The 11,934-nt window shown below is 41.3% G+C and overlaps 1 long non-coding RNA gene across 1 annotated transcript in view; it reads right to left on the bottom strand.

Moving 5' to 3' along the window:
* Window positions 1-10,467: 10,467 nt before the first annotated feature.
* LOC117942659 overlaps window positions 10,468-11,934 on the bottom strand; it is a 5,004-nt gene continuing 3,537 nt past the window's right edge. The window contains exon 3 of the long non-coding RNA XR_004656184.1: window positions 10,468-10,598. This is a non-coding gene — a long non-coding RNA (uncharacterized LOC117942659). The remainder of the gene's footprint in view (window positions 10,599-11,934) is intronic.

Below are 11,934 nucleotides of genomic sequence, written 5' to 3'. Positions count from 1 at the left end.
CGAGCCCACCGAACTGCAACCCCTCCCCACCCCGACTACGCCTCGATATCCTGTCCATAAATATTACAAACAGGATTGGTGACAAAGCGCAGCGCTGGCGGAGGCCAACCCTCACCTGGAACGAGTCCGACTTACTGCCGAGAACCCGGACACAGCTCTCGCTTTGGTCATACAGAGATTGGATGGCCCTGAGAAGGGACCCCCTCACCCCATATTCCCGCAGCACCTCCCACAATTTCTCCCGGGGGACCCGGTCATACGCCTTCTCCAGATCCACAAAACACATGTAGACTGGTTGGGCATACTCCCAGGCCCCCTCCAAGATCCTTGCGAGAGTAAAGATCTGATCCGTTGTTCCACGACCAGGACGGAATCCGCATTGTTCCTCTTCAATCAGAGGTTCGACTAAACAGTTAAATCATGTCAGATGAGAAAAATAAGGAAAGATAGTTTCAAGTGCAACCTCTAGACTAAGTTTCTAGTAGTAGTAGGTAGTCAGTTGTACCTAAGGAATGTGTAATGACAATATTTAATGTGTAAGGAATGGCAGGCATGTGAGAGAGGGGTGGGTAGTGATCTAAAGGTTGATGACAATTAGGCACACATGGACTTCTTCCAGCTGTCTGCCATCCGTACTGCAGTTTAAGTATAAATATTTGTATTAAGCTGGGTCGTAAGTTATTTCAACGCATTCATACTGTTGCAGCATGAGCCCCACACACAGCTGGAAGCGGAAACATTAGCAGGGGCAGTGTGGCCAGTTGCCAACAAGACAGGGTTACACTGTGCTAAGCTACTGTGAGTAACTCTTAAAGTGCACATATTCTGCTCATTTTTTAGGTTCACAATTGTATTTTGAGGTTATACCAGAATAGGTTTACATGGTTTAATTTTCAAAGAAAATTATATTTTTGTCTTACGGTACATTGCTGCAGATCTTGTTTTCACCCGGTGTGTTTAGGTCTCTGTTTTAGCTACAGAGGGATACATCTCACTTCTATACCCTCTTTGTTGGGAGCTGCAGATGCTCAGTAGCGAGGTAAGGTCCAATTAGCTAGATAACTCTTTCTCCAGCTTTGGTCAATCCAAGGCAGGATTAGCTGGGAGACTTCTTCTAGACTAGTGGCTGTTCTAGCGGTGTTTTGATGTTGAGAACAAAGTCGCAAGCTAGCGCTAGCAAGCTACGGTTAGCCACCTCGTCTCGGCTATTGACGTAGAAAGCCGTGGAGATTTTGCTCAACAGCTCACCCGGAGACTGACAACAGATGACATCTAGAAACCGTTTCTCACTCAAAACAGCATGGATGGTTTTTTCACAAGTTTGTATGCATGTGGAAGCCCCAGGACACAAAATAACACCCCAAAAGCTGTTTTTTTTCATAATATGGGCACTTCAAGTGACTTAATCAAGCCAAATGAACTTAAGATAAAATGTTGCTTCCATATCAGTGTTTGGGCTACTTTCCCACAGATATCTAAGTGCATAAACACATATTAAGGTGTTAATTCATGTGACATTCAGGAAAAACACTACCTGGTTACTTAGCATTTAGAAACACTGAGTTTCTCTAATACTGAGCTTTCAAATCCAAAAACGCATGGATGGAGAATTTAATCAAATCAAATCCTTTACGTACTTAACCCTCATGTTGTCGGGTCAAATTGACCTGTTTTCCTATATCAGTGTTCTTTTTAACTACCCAAAATAACATGATTGATTCCTCCCAACACTCTTTGGAAAACACAAATTTCTTTTCCTAAACCCAAAGGTCCCATTCTTCTTTTCCTAAACCCAACTGTTCCTTTCTTCTTTTCTTAAAGTCAACTGTCCCCTTCTTCTTTTCCTAAACCCAACTGTCCCTTTCTTCTTTTCCTAAACCCAACTGTCCCTTTCTTCTTTTCCTAAACCCAATTGTCCCGTTCTTCTTTTTTTAAACTCAACTGTCCCTTTCTTCTTTTCCTAAACCCAACTGTTCCTTTCTTCTTTCCTAAACCCAACTGTCCCTTTCTTCTTTTCCTAATCCCAACTGTCCCGTTCTTCTTTTACTAATCCCAACTGTCCTGTTCTTCTTTTACTAAACTCAACTGTCCCGTTCTTCTTTCTCTCTGTAACCAACCACACTGACAAAGTGAACTACTACAGCCCTACATTGGACATAGCAAAACATCCTCAAGCACATCGTGATTCAAACCAAAACATGCAGTTAACATTCTGAGTTACGATGTCAACTAATGTAGCTACTCAAGTCCTGTGTTGGGCTGGACAGCTCATTCAGGAATTTATGTTCCTCAATTTCATACGAAATGTTGGTTTTGTCTCATGCCAACCAATGATGTGCATTAGCATTAGCTAAAAGTGCTTCAAAAGAAAGAGAGAAAGAAATAATTTAGTAAACTGCTATCACAAATTTGGTTTCCTCTAATAGTAATAGTAATGTTTGATCAGAGCAATTGCTTTTACAAATTTAAATCAATTTAGATTGCCTATTGTACTATCAAATCAAGTGCACACATTAATATGCATCCTCGTATAATATTCAGCCTTTGAGTGCAGTGGACAAGTACTTTTCTCTAAATACATGTGCTATTTATAAATCAAGCTGGCGTGAGCAGAAACAGTTACACACACAGCTGGTCGTACATATGAGTTACCTAACACTTGAAAATGAATATATCCTGTAGTCAATAACCAAAACTGCAGTAGACCTAATAGTTGATCATACTGAGTAACAATGTATGAAACTTCAGAAAATACAGATGTGAACTCAACTTCCAAGTGAAAGCAGAAATCTTTTTAGCAGCCTTTTTGTGGAAATATAAATTACTAGACCTCCTTTGGAGTGTTTTTTATTTTTATCACATGCCGTACACGGAACATATACTGCTGGTGGTACTTGGTGAGAAAAACTAAATGTCAAAGACAGAAACACTACTTTATGTTCCGTAAAACTAAGTCTTATCTGTCATCTGGTTTTATTTAACTTAAAACCAGAGAAAAGTGAGTCACTGAGATCAGTGTTGAAAGGGATTTGGCAGAGGGACACTCTTGGGCTGAGTTAGCAACAGAAGAAGTTTGTACCATCTGCAGGCTAACAGAATGAAAATGCTGAAACACTAATTTAGACAAAAGACAAAATATAGCTGAAGCTGGTGGGAATATCATTATATCATCAACATCATCAATAGTACAGGACTTCTGTACAATTGTGAGGTCACAACCATGCTGTATTAGGTACAAAGTGTCGCTACAGTGCCGTTACAGTCATTCCCCAGCTGCAATGACAGAGCAGAGACTCCAAGAGCACAGATGCAGAAGACCAGGAAACTTTGACTGATCAGAGCAGACTTGGTTTTTTTCGGGAGGGGGCCTTTAAGAGATAGGTGATAAAATTGTGTGTTTCAGACAGAGGGGGAATACAGGTACAGTTTGACAGTATGTCAACATTCAAGCAAGCAAAAAATGTAAGTATAAACCAGAAAAGTAGCGTAATATGGTACTTTTATCTGAAAAAGAAACACTATAAAAATAGTATATGCTGTATACAATTGATATGTAATATTTAGTTTGTAGTATGCATTAGGAAACAAAACAGTTATTAGCCTTATCACTCTTTGTTCTATTTGTTACATCATCTGACAGGTTGTGTGGCCTATTGCTAAAAGACAATGCTCAAAGATACAACCAGGTCCAGGCCTGCTGCTGTGTAGCTGAGCCTGAGCCTTACCTCTAACCACTGTGACATCACCAGCCTCTGAACAGCTTCACAGGTACAGTCAGTACTTTTTCAGACCTGTGGTAATGCTCTTTGCTTTCAACATCAACTAGTTGTGTAGGCAGACGACAGAAGCTAAGCAGATCTAATGTGAGTCAGACTGAGACCGGTGGGTGTGAGTGCTGTGACTATAAGCTTCATCCCTGTTTGACCTGTGAACTCCACCCCAGCTCTCTCACACACCCTGACAAACACACTCATATTCCCTTCCGCATTAGCAAGACACTTCCTTCGAAAGCTCTTAGCAACTCACAGGCACAATATCTCATGCGCGGACATCTGCTGCCTTGTCATTCCCCATATTCAGCCTCTGTCAGTGGTTGGAGAAGTATTCAGATCTTTAACTTATGTAAAAGTACTAATATCACACTGTAAAAATACACTGTAAAAGTAAAAGTCCTGCATTGAAGATGTTAGGTAAAAGTATGTAAGTATCATCAGGCAAATGTATTAAGAAGTAATATAGGACCCCAAAATTTCACTTAATGAGTGAAACATTTTTTTTTTTTTACATTAATATGCATTCCCCCAGCCTGCCTATGGTCCCCCAGTGGCTAAAAATGGCAACAGGTGTATACCGAGCCCTGTGTATCCTGCACTGCCTTTAAGATGGGCCAATCTGGAATCTTGCTCCTTATGATGTCATAAGGGGCAAGGTTACCTCCCCTTACTCTGCTTTACCCGTCTAAAGAATTTGTCCCACCCATGAGAGAGAGAAAGAGACATCATGGCTTTCAAACAAGCAAAGCAGTTGGTCAAGGTCACACACCCAGCCTCCACCTTGCCCCCCCCCCCCCCTACAAAAAGCTACAAACTCAGAAAGGGCATATACTAAGGAAAGCTTATTGTGGGACTGGCTCTAGTGGCTGTAATTCTGCACCAAGGCTGAATTTTGAATTAAGACACAGTACTAGGGGACCACTAAGGTTAATATATCCAAAAAGCACCATGTCATGGGACCTTTAAAAGTACTCAATGTAGAATAATCCTCACATATAGAAAGTGGAAAGAACCCAAACAGTTATGTGTTTAATTGTCTATCATTTCAAATCAGCTGGACTTGTGGGCCGTTATATTGTTGGCTAGTTTAATTTATAATAAAACAGATTTAACAAACTACATATGTTTCGTAACAAGTAACTAAAGCTATCTGATGAATGTTGTGGAGTAAAAAGTACAATATTTATTATACTATTCAAGTAGAAAGTGGCATGGAAAGAAAAGACTCGAGCAAAGCACAAGTACCTTAAATGTATCCTATACTGTATTGGTTCTATTCTAGCCTCACAAAGATAAAATTGTTTTCATCTGACTCTGGGTAAGTGTCATATGTGTCGTTCTTCTATTTTGTTGTTTAATTCGGAGGACTGCTGTCATCAGTGTTAGTTAGGGTTCCCCGATATGAGGAAAATTTCTTATTGCAATTAATTTGGCTTATCTAGCAAAATGATTTACGATATTGTAGAGAATGATCATTTTTAGTATTCAAATAATAAAAAGTTTGGGATCAAATTCTTTTTTAATATTCAGAAATTACAAACATTGACAAACAACCATAAACAATACATTGAGACTCAGGAACGCGTCCCAGGGAAATAAAAAACACAGAGGAAAGACGGGAGGGAGGGAGACAGACACACACAAACCCATACACAAACAGACACACACACAGACAGGGACCAAACACATGTGCAAGCTAAAGCAAGGGTTGCATCAAAAGGTTACAGCCCGGAACTCAAGGATTCAGCGATGCTGAGCCAAGTGTCCAGAGTATTTCCTGGCGCTCCAAGAATGCGCCAGGAAAGACATCCATGAAACATCCAATTAGAAAAGGGTCCGTGTACGGATAGGCAGATCATGAGGTGGTTTCCAACGGGTTGCAATCATTTTTTTTGCAGCTGTAAGTCTAGCAAATACAGCACAATTTTGACTTCTAGAGAACTGAAAGGCCAACAGATCCTTAAAATTTTAATTAATATGACGTCTATTTTTCAAGGATTTACTTTATTCAGAATGGTTTTACACATTGTTTGCCCGTAAAAGATATTGCCCTGCCCCGATCTGTGAAGACTTTAGTCAGCATACCTAGAGCAACTAATTCAGTGTTTTGGATTATTTTTTTACAGTACAGACTAATCCTAACCCACTAGCATTTATAATACCATTTTTGATCATAATCAATAATGTCTATGGTATTGCTATGACTAGTGGATTCCATTGTACATCTGCATGGAGCTTTGCATGGTTTGGTAAACGTTAATATGGAAATTTGAGTCATTGACCAGTGCTGACTTTTGATAGAACAGAAACACGGAGGGACACAATGGAAAAAGCTGTCACATATCAGCTGTTTTCCATCAAATTTGATGTAACCCTGCGCTGCCGGTGTATTATTTGCGCTACAATAATTCAAAATGGCTGCTACAAATCTCAGTGGACGCCCATGTGGTATTGAAATAGATCTTTGCTAGGACTCATTTGACATCTATGATGTCCCTTGTGGTTCTTCGGGTTGGTGGTGCTATCAAAAGTCCATATGGTACCTCCAACCCCAAGCACTGGGGCCGATCAGCACCAACAAAGAGGAGGTTGCGGCTTTTGATGAGGAACTGTTATGTTCATCCCTGTCCGCACTTCTGACAGCCATGTGATCTCGGTGAAAACTAAATTAGAAGACACACACACTTGACCGTGTGTGTGTGTGTGTGTGTTTGAGAGAGTGGCAGTGACAGGCTCTGCAGTTGGCACAAAGCAACTCACAAAGGGAATAATTGAATCAGCAAGCAGCAGCTTTCATTAGCTTCCACCTAGTGTCATTACATCAAGGTGGGTGACACTAGAGGGGACTGAGGCTGAGTTTAAGCCACATACACACTCAAAGATTAAACCTTCATTGAGTGTAGGTCCTTGTTCAACTTCTTAGACCCTCTGATATCATGCTGTTTAATTACATCAGGTTTGTAGAACTAATCCACCAGTCTATTATCTACGCCTGCCTATCCTGTGCTAGGGGGGCTGCAGCCTATCCCAGGTGACACTGGGCAAGAGGCTGTGTTGTTAGTCATTTGATCCAGTTGCAGACATTTAGCCATAATCATGTATGTTTTAAAGGTGGGAATGCTTACAAAGTCAATGAAAATGTGTGATCAGATGTAAATGCCCGACGGTTTTATGGTATTCCATCAGCAATCAGGGGCAGAAACCATAGACTGTAAAAACTCTCCACTTCCTCTTACTGTAAGTGAAGCCAAAATATGCCAGATGCCGGTGCTGCCATCTTGTAATTTTGGGGTCTGAGTGGTGAAGTAGTGAAAGCTGTGGAATCAAGTCCATGTGTGGGGTTACAAAATGAGTTGAATTGAGTGACACACGGGACAACAACAGGACACAAACCACAGTCTCCTGGGTGAAAGTGCCATGTTATTCGACCCATCCACTAGCCCAAACTACTTCCTCATAAAAAGTGAGATTTCCATTTTCCATATTTTATTATAAAAGAATTCAAGGTGCTAAATAAACACTGTGAATGTATCCAAACTCTCAATACACAGAAAAAATACACACAAGCTGTATTCAGAAACTGTGCCTTCAAACCTAAGGACTACGATACTGTTGTGAGGTCACAACGACATACAGGTAGAAACTGGCGCAACACTGAGGGTTGGTAGAATAACTTTGGTGTCTTTATTGTTGCTGAAAGATACAGCGAGAGAAACAAAGTTGCTTGAGAACAATGTATTAGGTGTAGATGGATGAATTCGGCTGTTAGGAAGCTGCTAGATGGACATTACAATATCATTTTCTTCTGAACAGCCCAATTATGACTCGCTGTTCTGAGACCTACTATCCTGTGTGAATAAGGCCCTCCCATTTTCTGGAGTACAGGAAACACTAATAACATTGTATCCATGATAACAGAGGTGGAGGAAGCTGACTGGACCACAGTATGCTACAAATCAGCCTGACATTTTGGCAACCCCTTTCAGCAGAACAACCCCATGCTGTTTGACACACACAAAAAATACAAAACAAAGATAAAAAATGCACAGTCATGCGTAGGTGTTCTAGGCAGCAATGCCAAAGCCAGCAAAAGCAGCTGGACATCAGGGACGTCTTTGTGCTCAGCTAAAGGTTATCGATACAGAATGAAAGTCTAAAGATGAACTTGAAGGTTTCAAAAAATAAATACATTTGAGAGCAGAAGTAAAGAAAAAAAGAACCCTTGTTTCATGATCATCTCTGCTCTGGCTTGATCTGGAAGCCCTCAGGTCATGCAAGCCTCCAGGGTATTTTCAGAAGTGTGGGGGTAGGGGGTTACCAACAGGTTCATCTGGAGGCCTCCCCTGGGCTTTGGCTGCAGCGCGGGCTGTGAGAGGGAGGAGGAGAGCTGAAGGAAGAGGGGAGAGTCAGAGATGAGAAGAAGAAAAGAGGGCCAGTGCGTGTCTCCGTGGTGTTTCGCTGTGATTAGATGGAGCAGCATCTCTGTGGTGGCTGCATATCCATCTGCCGCTCAGGGCCGATCGCTGTGTTCCTGTTGCCACCTTCATGACCTCAGACCTAAACACACCAATTAACCACCATTGGACTTTCCACTTTTCCCTCAAACTCTGGTCCAAACAAACACACCGATACACCCTCCCCCCAACCTCTCTTCATCTTTGATCTTCTGCCTCTTGCTTTGACCTACAACAGACAACATCGCCCTCTTTTAAGCCAAGAGTACATGATAGTCAGGAGACACATTCACTTGTACTTGTCAAACCAGTTTCTTAAGATACAGAAGAAGAAAATGTATTTTTTTAAAACAAAGAATTCAAGAGTTGGTTTGAACCGATACCTTTGTTTGCATACATTCTGGACTGATGTTGGCATTTATTAACACTACAAAAGTCCACAGCTTGCGTATATCATTTATTATTTTGGATATCCAACCAAGGCTACTACACCTGCCATTTTTTCTGAAAATTACATATACCACTAATTTGCTTTGTAAAATCAATATTGGAGGAAACATAAAAGCTGCCTGAATTATGTACCCTGACAAGCTTGAGCAGGACTCTACAGCAGCTTAGCGGTGTGGGTGTGTCTTTGTCTAGCAATGTTTCTAGATCCACCGCTTTGGTCCAGCCCTTTAGCAAAATACTAAATATACACTATATATACTATTCTACCATTTTTATTGTGACGGATAAGAATGGTCTCTGGTCAACGCTGCCTTTAAGGTTCAAAAGGAGTAATACAGTTTGCCTGCATCTATACAGCCTCCTGTTGTTGTTTTATGATCCTCATAATAAGTAACAGCGTCATTGGTTGATGGTTTTAGAAAATCTCAGAAAATGAACCTCGTTATATGATGTTGCTTTACTGCCGCGTTACATTCACGTTCTGTGCAAAAGTACTCATGACAAAAACAACTCGTTGAGAGTGTTAACGTGTTGGTAGTTTCACATTGGCAGACCTTCCTTCACGGCACTGTGGAGGAGGGTCTGGTCCATATCGTCCGATATGCTGACATATCGGCCAGTTTATATTTAAAAAAAAGATAATCCTGAAACGCTTTAAAAAATATAGACAGATTCCCTGACAGTTTTTGTAGTCATTCATGAATTCTCACTAAAATAATATGATAACAATTTGTTTTATTGTCACAACAGAACTTAACAGATCAAAATACATGAAAGTTCTGATAAATATTTTTATAAAATACAAACCTAAGATATGAAACTTAAGGTCCTTCGAACAAAAACATAACAAAAAAAGAATCAGAGTTACCAACAGGGACGGCGTAGAGCGCCCTCTGGTGGAAAAACTATGCAACAGCAGCGCTTGTAACGTGGTTGACATGAACGTGGTTATGAATGGCAATACCGATAGATCGGGAAATGCCTAATATCGGCCAATAATATTGGCCCATCGATAAATCGGTTGGGCATAAGTAATTTCCGGTTACAATCCCGGAAAAGAAACGTCCTTGGTGTAGACTAAGGTCTGGGGGTAATAGGCCACAGCAGTATAGGTGGAATGTTTCAGTAGTACTACTGTATATAGCCAGTTGTAGTTGTGTCATTTCAGCCAATGACAAGTGGGAGCTTGTGAATATAAGAGCCTTCTACTCAAAACATAACTGTTTAAACGGGATAGACTGAGTAGAACAAATAAGATTAAACACTATCTTCTTCAAATTAAACATCTTACATTAACTTTAAATTTGGTTTTGATACTTTTGATTACATAAATAGGGAGTCAGAGTTGCTGAGTTGGCACTTTCAGAGTGTATTATTTCCAGTCTCCATGAGCCATCCCTTGTATTGCTTGCTGCTGGGGGAAGGGGGGATGATGATTCAGGTTTAAGCTTTAGAAGTCTGTGTTCATGTGGAAGCACGGAGACAGGGAGACAGATCACCTTAGGGCCTGTGTTGTGGCATGGCTCTGTCAGGGCTGTGTTGGGACTTGTAGCAGCTGAGTCTTGACACTGAGCTTAGCAGCACCCGAGGGCTCCAAGCATGCTATGGTGGCCTGTGTGAGGGCCGGCACAATGAGATGACAGCACCATTCTTCCCTTGTGTTGCCCTCCAGGGATGGTAAAAGGTGGGTTGGTACAAGGGTGAGTATTGAATTAAGAAATGAGGAAAGAAAAAAATAAAATAATTTGCACTGTGTTTAGTCATTAACATATCCATTTTTACCACAACCCTAGTCTCGCATTGCCAGATCTTCCTCCGCTGTGCTGCAGAAGAGGGTGTGGTTAGTCCACATATACATTCCTGGATGGAAGGAAAATGGGGTTCTGGTTTATTGGCATTTCTTTAAACCAGTAACAATCATCTTGGGTGAGGATTAGCAATGGAGCCATGGTGCCTTTGCAAAATAACCTCGAAAAGGAACTTGTTTTGGTGGAACATGTGTACGTTCAAAGGTTATTTTAGTCGTGCAACAGAAAACTCCAATTGGACAGATTTAGCCTAGCTAGCTGTCTGGATTTACCCAACTTGCATCACAGAGATCTGAGGAGCAGTTGACCATAGTCCTCAGAAATCCACTGGAGTTTAGAACGCCAACACAAAGAAGGGGAGGTGACGGACATCTGGCCTAAAATGTGGGACATCCGTCAATAAAACGTCATTGATATAGAATGTTTTAATTCAATAGAATTGAATGTAAACTGTTGACAGTAAGGTCTGTAAAATCTATTCACATTTATAAGATAGCAGGGCTGTAGTCAAGACCACCTTTGTCTTGCGCAAGACAAGTCCAAGACCAGGACTGGTCAAGTCCAAGTCAAGACCGAGTCCGAAGAGGTTCGGGTCCAAGACAAGACCGAGTCCAAAGAGGTTCAAATCCGAGTCAAGACCGAGTCAAAAGGTCTTATGCATTAAAGTATCAAGACAATCCTTTTGGGTTTCACTCTCCCTCCAGTATTGTTATCAACATAATAAACCTGGACTTGGTCGAGACCAAAAGACCAAAAGACCTATCTGGCAAGACCAGTGGCCGAGACTGAGACAAGTCCCAGTCCAAATACTAGAGATTGCGAAACAAGTTCGAGACCACAGAAAAACGGTCTTGAGTCCAAGACCTGACTCGAGTTCTACAGCCCTGTAAGTTAGGGATATTGGAAGCAGGACTCTCAGAGACAGACAGAACAAATAGGACCAAAACTACCAAACTAGCGTTCTCTGACACAACACTTCTATCGGCAGGACAACATCATTCGTCAGTTTGTGAGGTATAATGTGAACAGCCCAGGTTGAAAAATATTGGACTTCTCCTTTAAGGTTCAGGGAGCTCATGGACATGATTAAGAAACAAATATTGATTATTGCTAGTAAATGATAAATAAACACCAGTCCCTTCAAGGTACTTAAAAGTAATATTACTACGCATTCCCCCAGCCTGCCTATGGCCCCCATTGGCTAGAAATGGCGATAGGTGTAAACCGAGACATGGGTATCTTGCTCTGCCTTTTAGAAAATAAAGCTCAGATGGACCAATCTGGAATCTTGCCCCTTATGAGGTCATAAGTTGCAGATTACCTCCAATTTCTCTGCTTTGCCCGCCCAGAGAATTTGGCCTACCAATGAGAGAGAGACATCATGGCTTTCATCAAGCAAACTGGTATCATTCTTCACATGGCTACTAGTGGTCACTTGTCAGCAACCCC

Source organism: Etheostoma cragini, chromosome 1 (assembly GCF_013103735.1).
Source record: "Etheostoma cragini isolate CJK2018 chromosome 1, CSU_Ecrag_1.0, whole genome shotgun sequence".
Lineage (NCBI taxonomy): Eukaryota > Metazoa > Chordata > Actinopteri > Perciformes > Percidae > Etheostoma > Etheostoma cragini.
The sequence above is the reverse complement of the archived record's forward strand: the minus strand, read 5'-3'. Positions and strand labels throughout refer to the sequence as shown.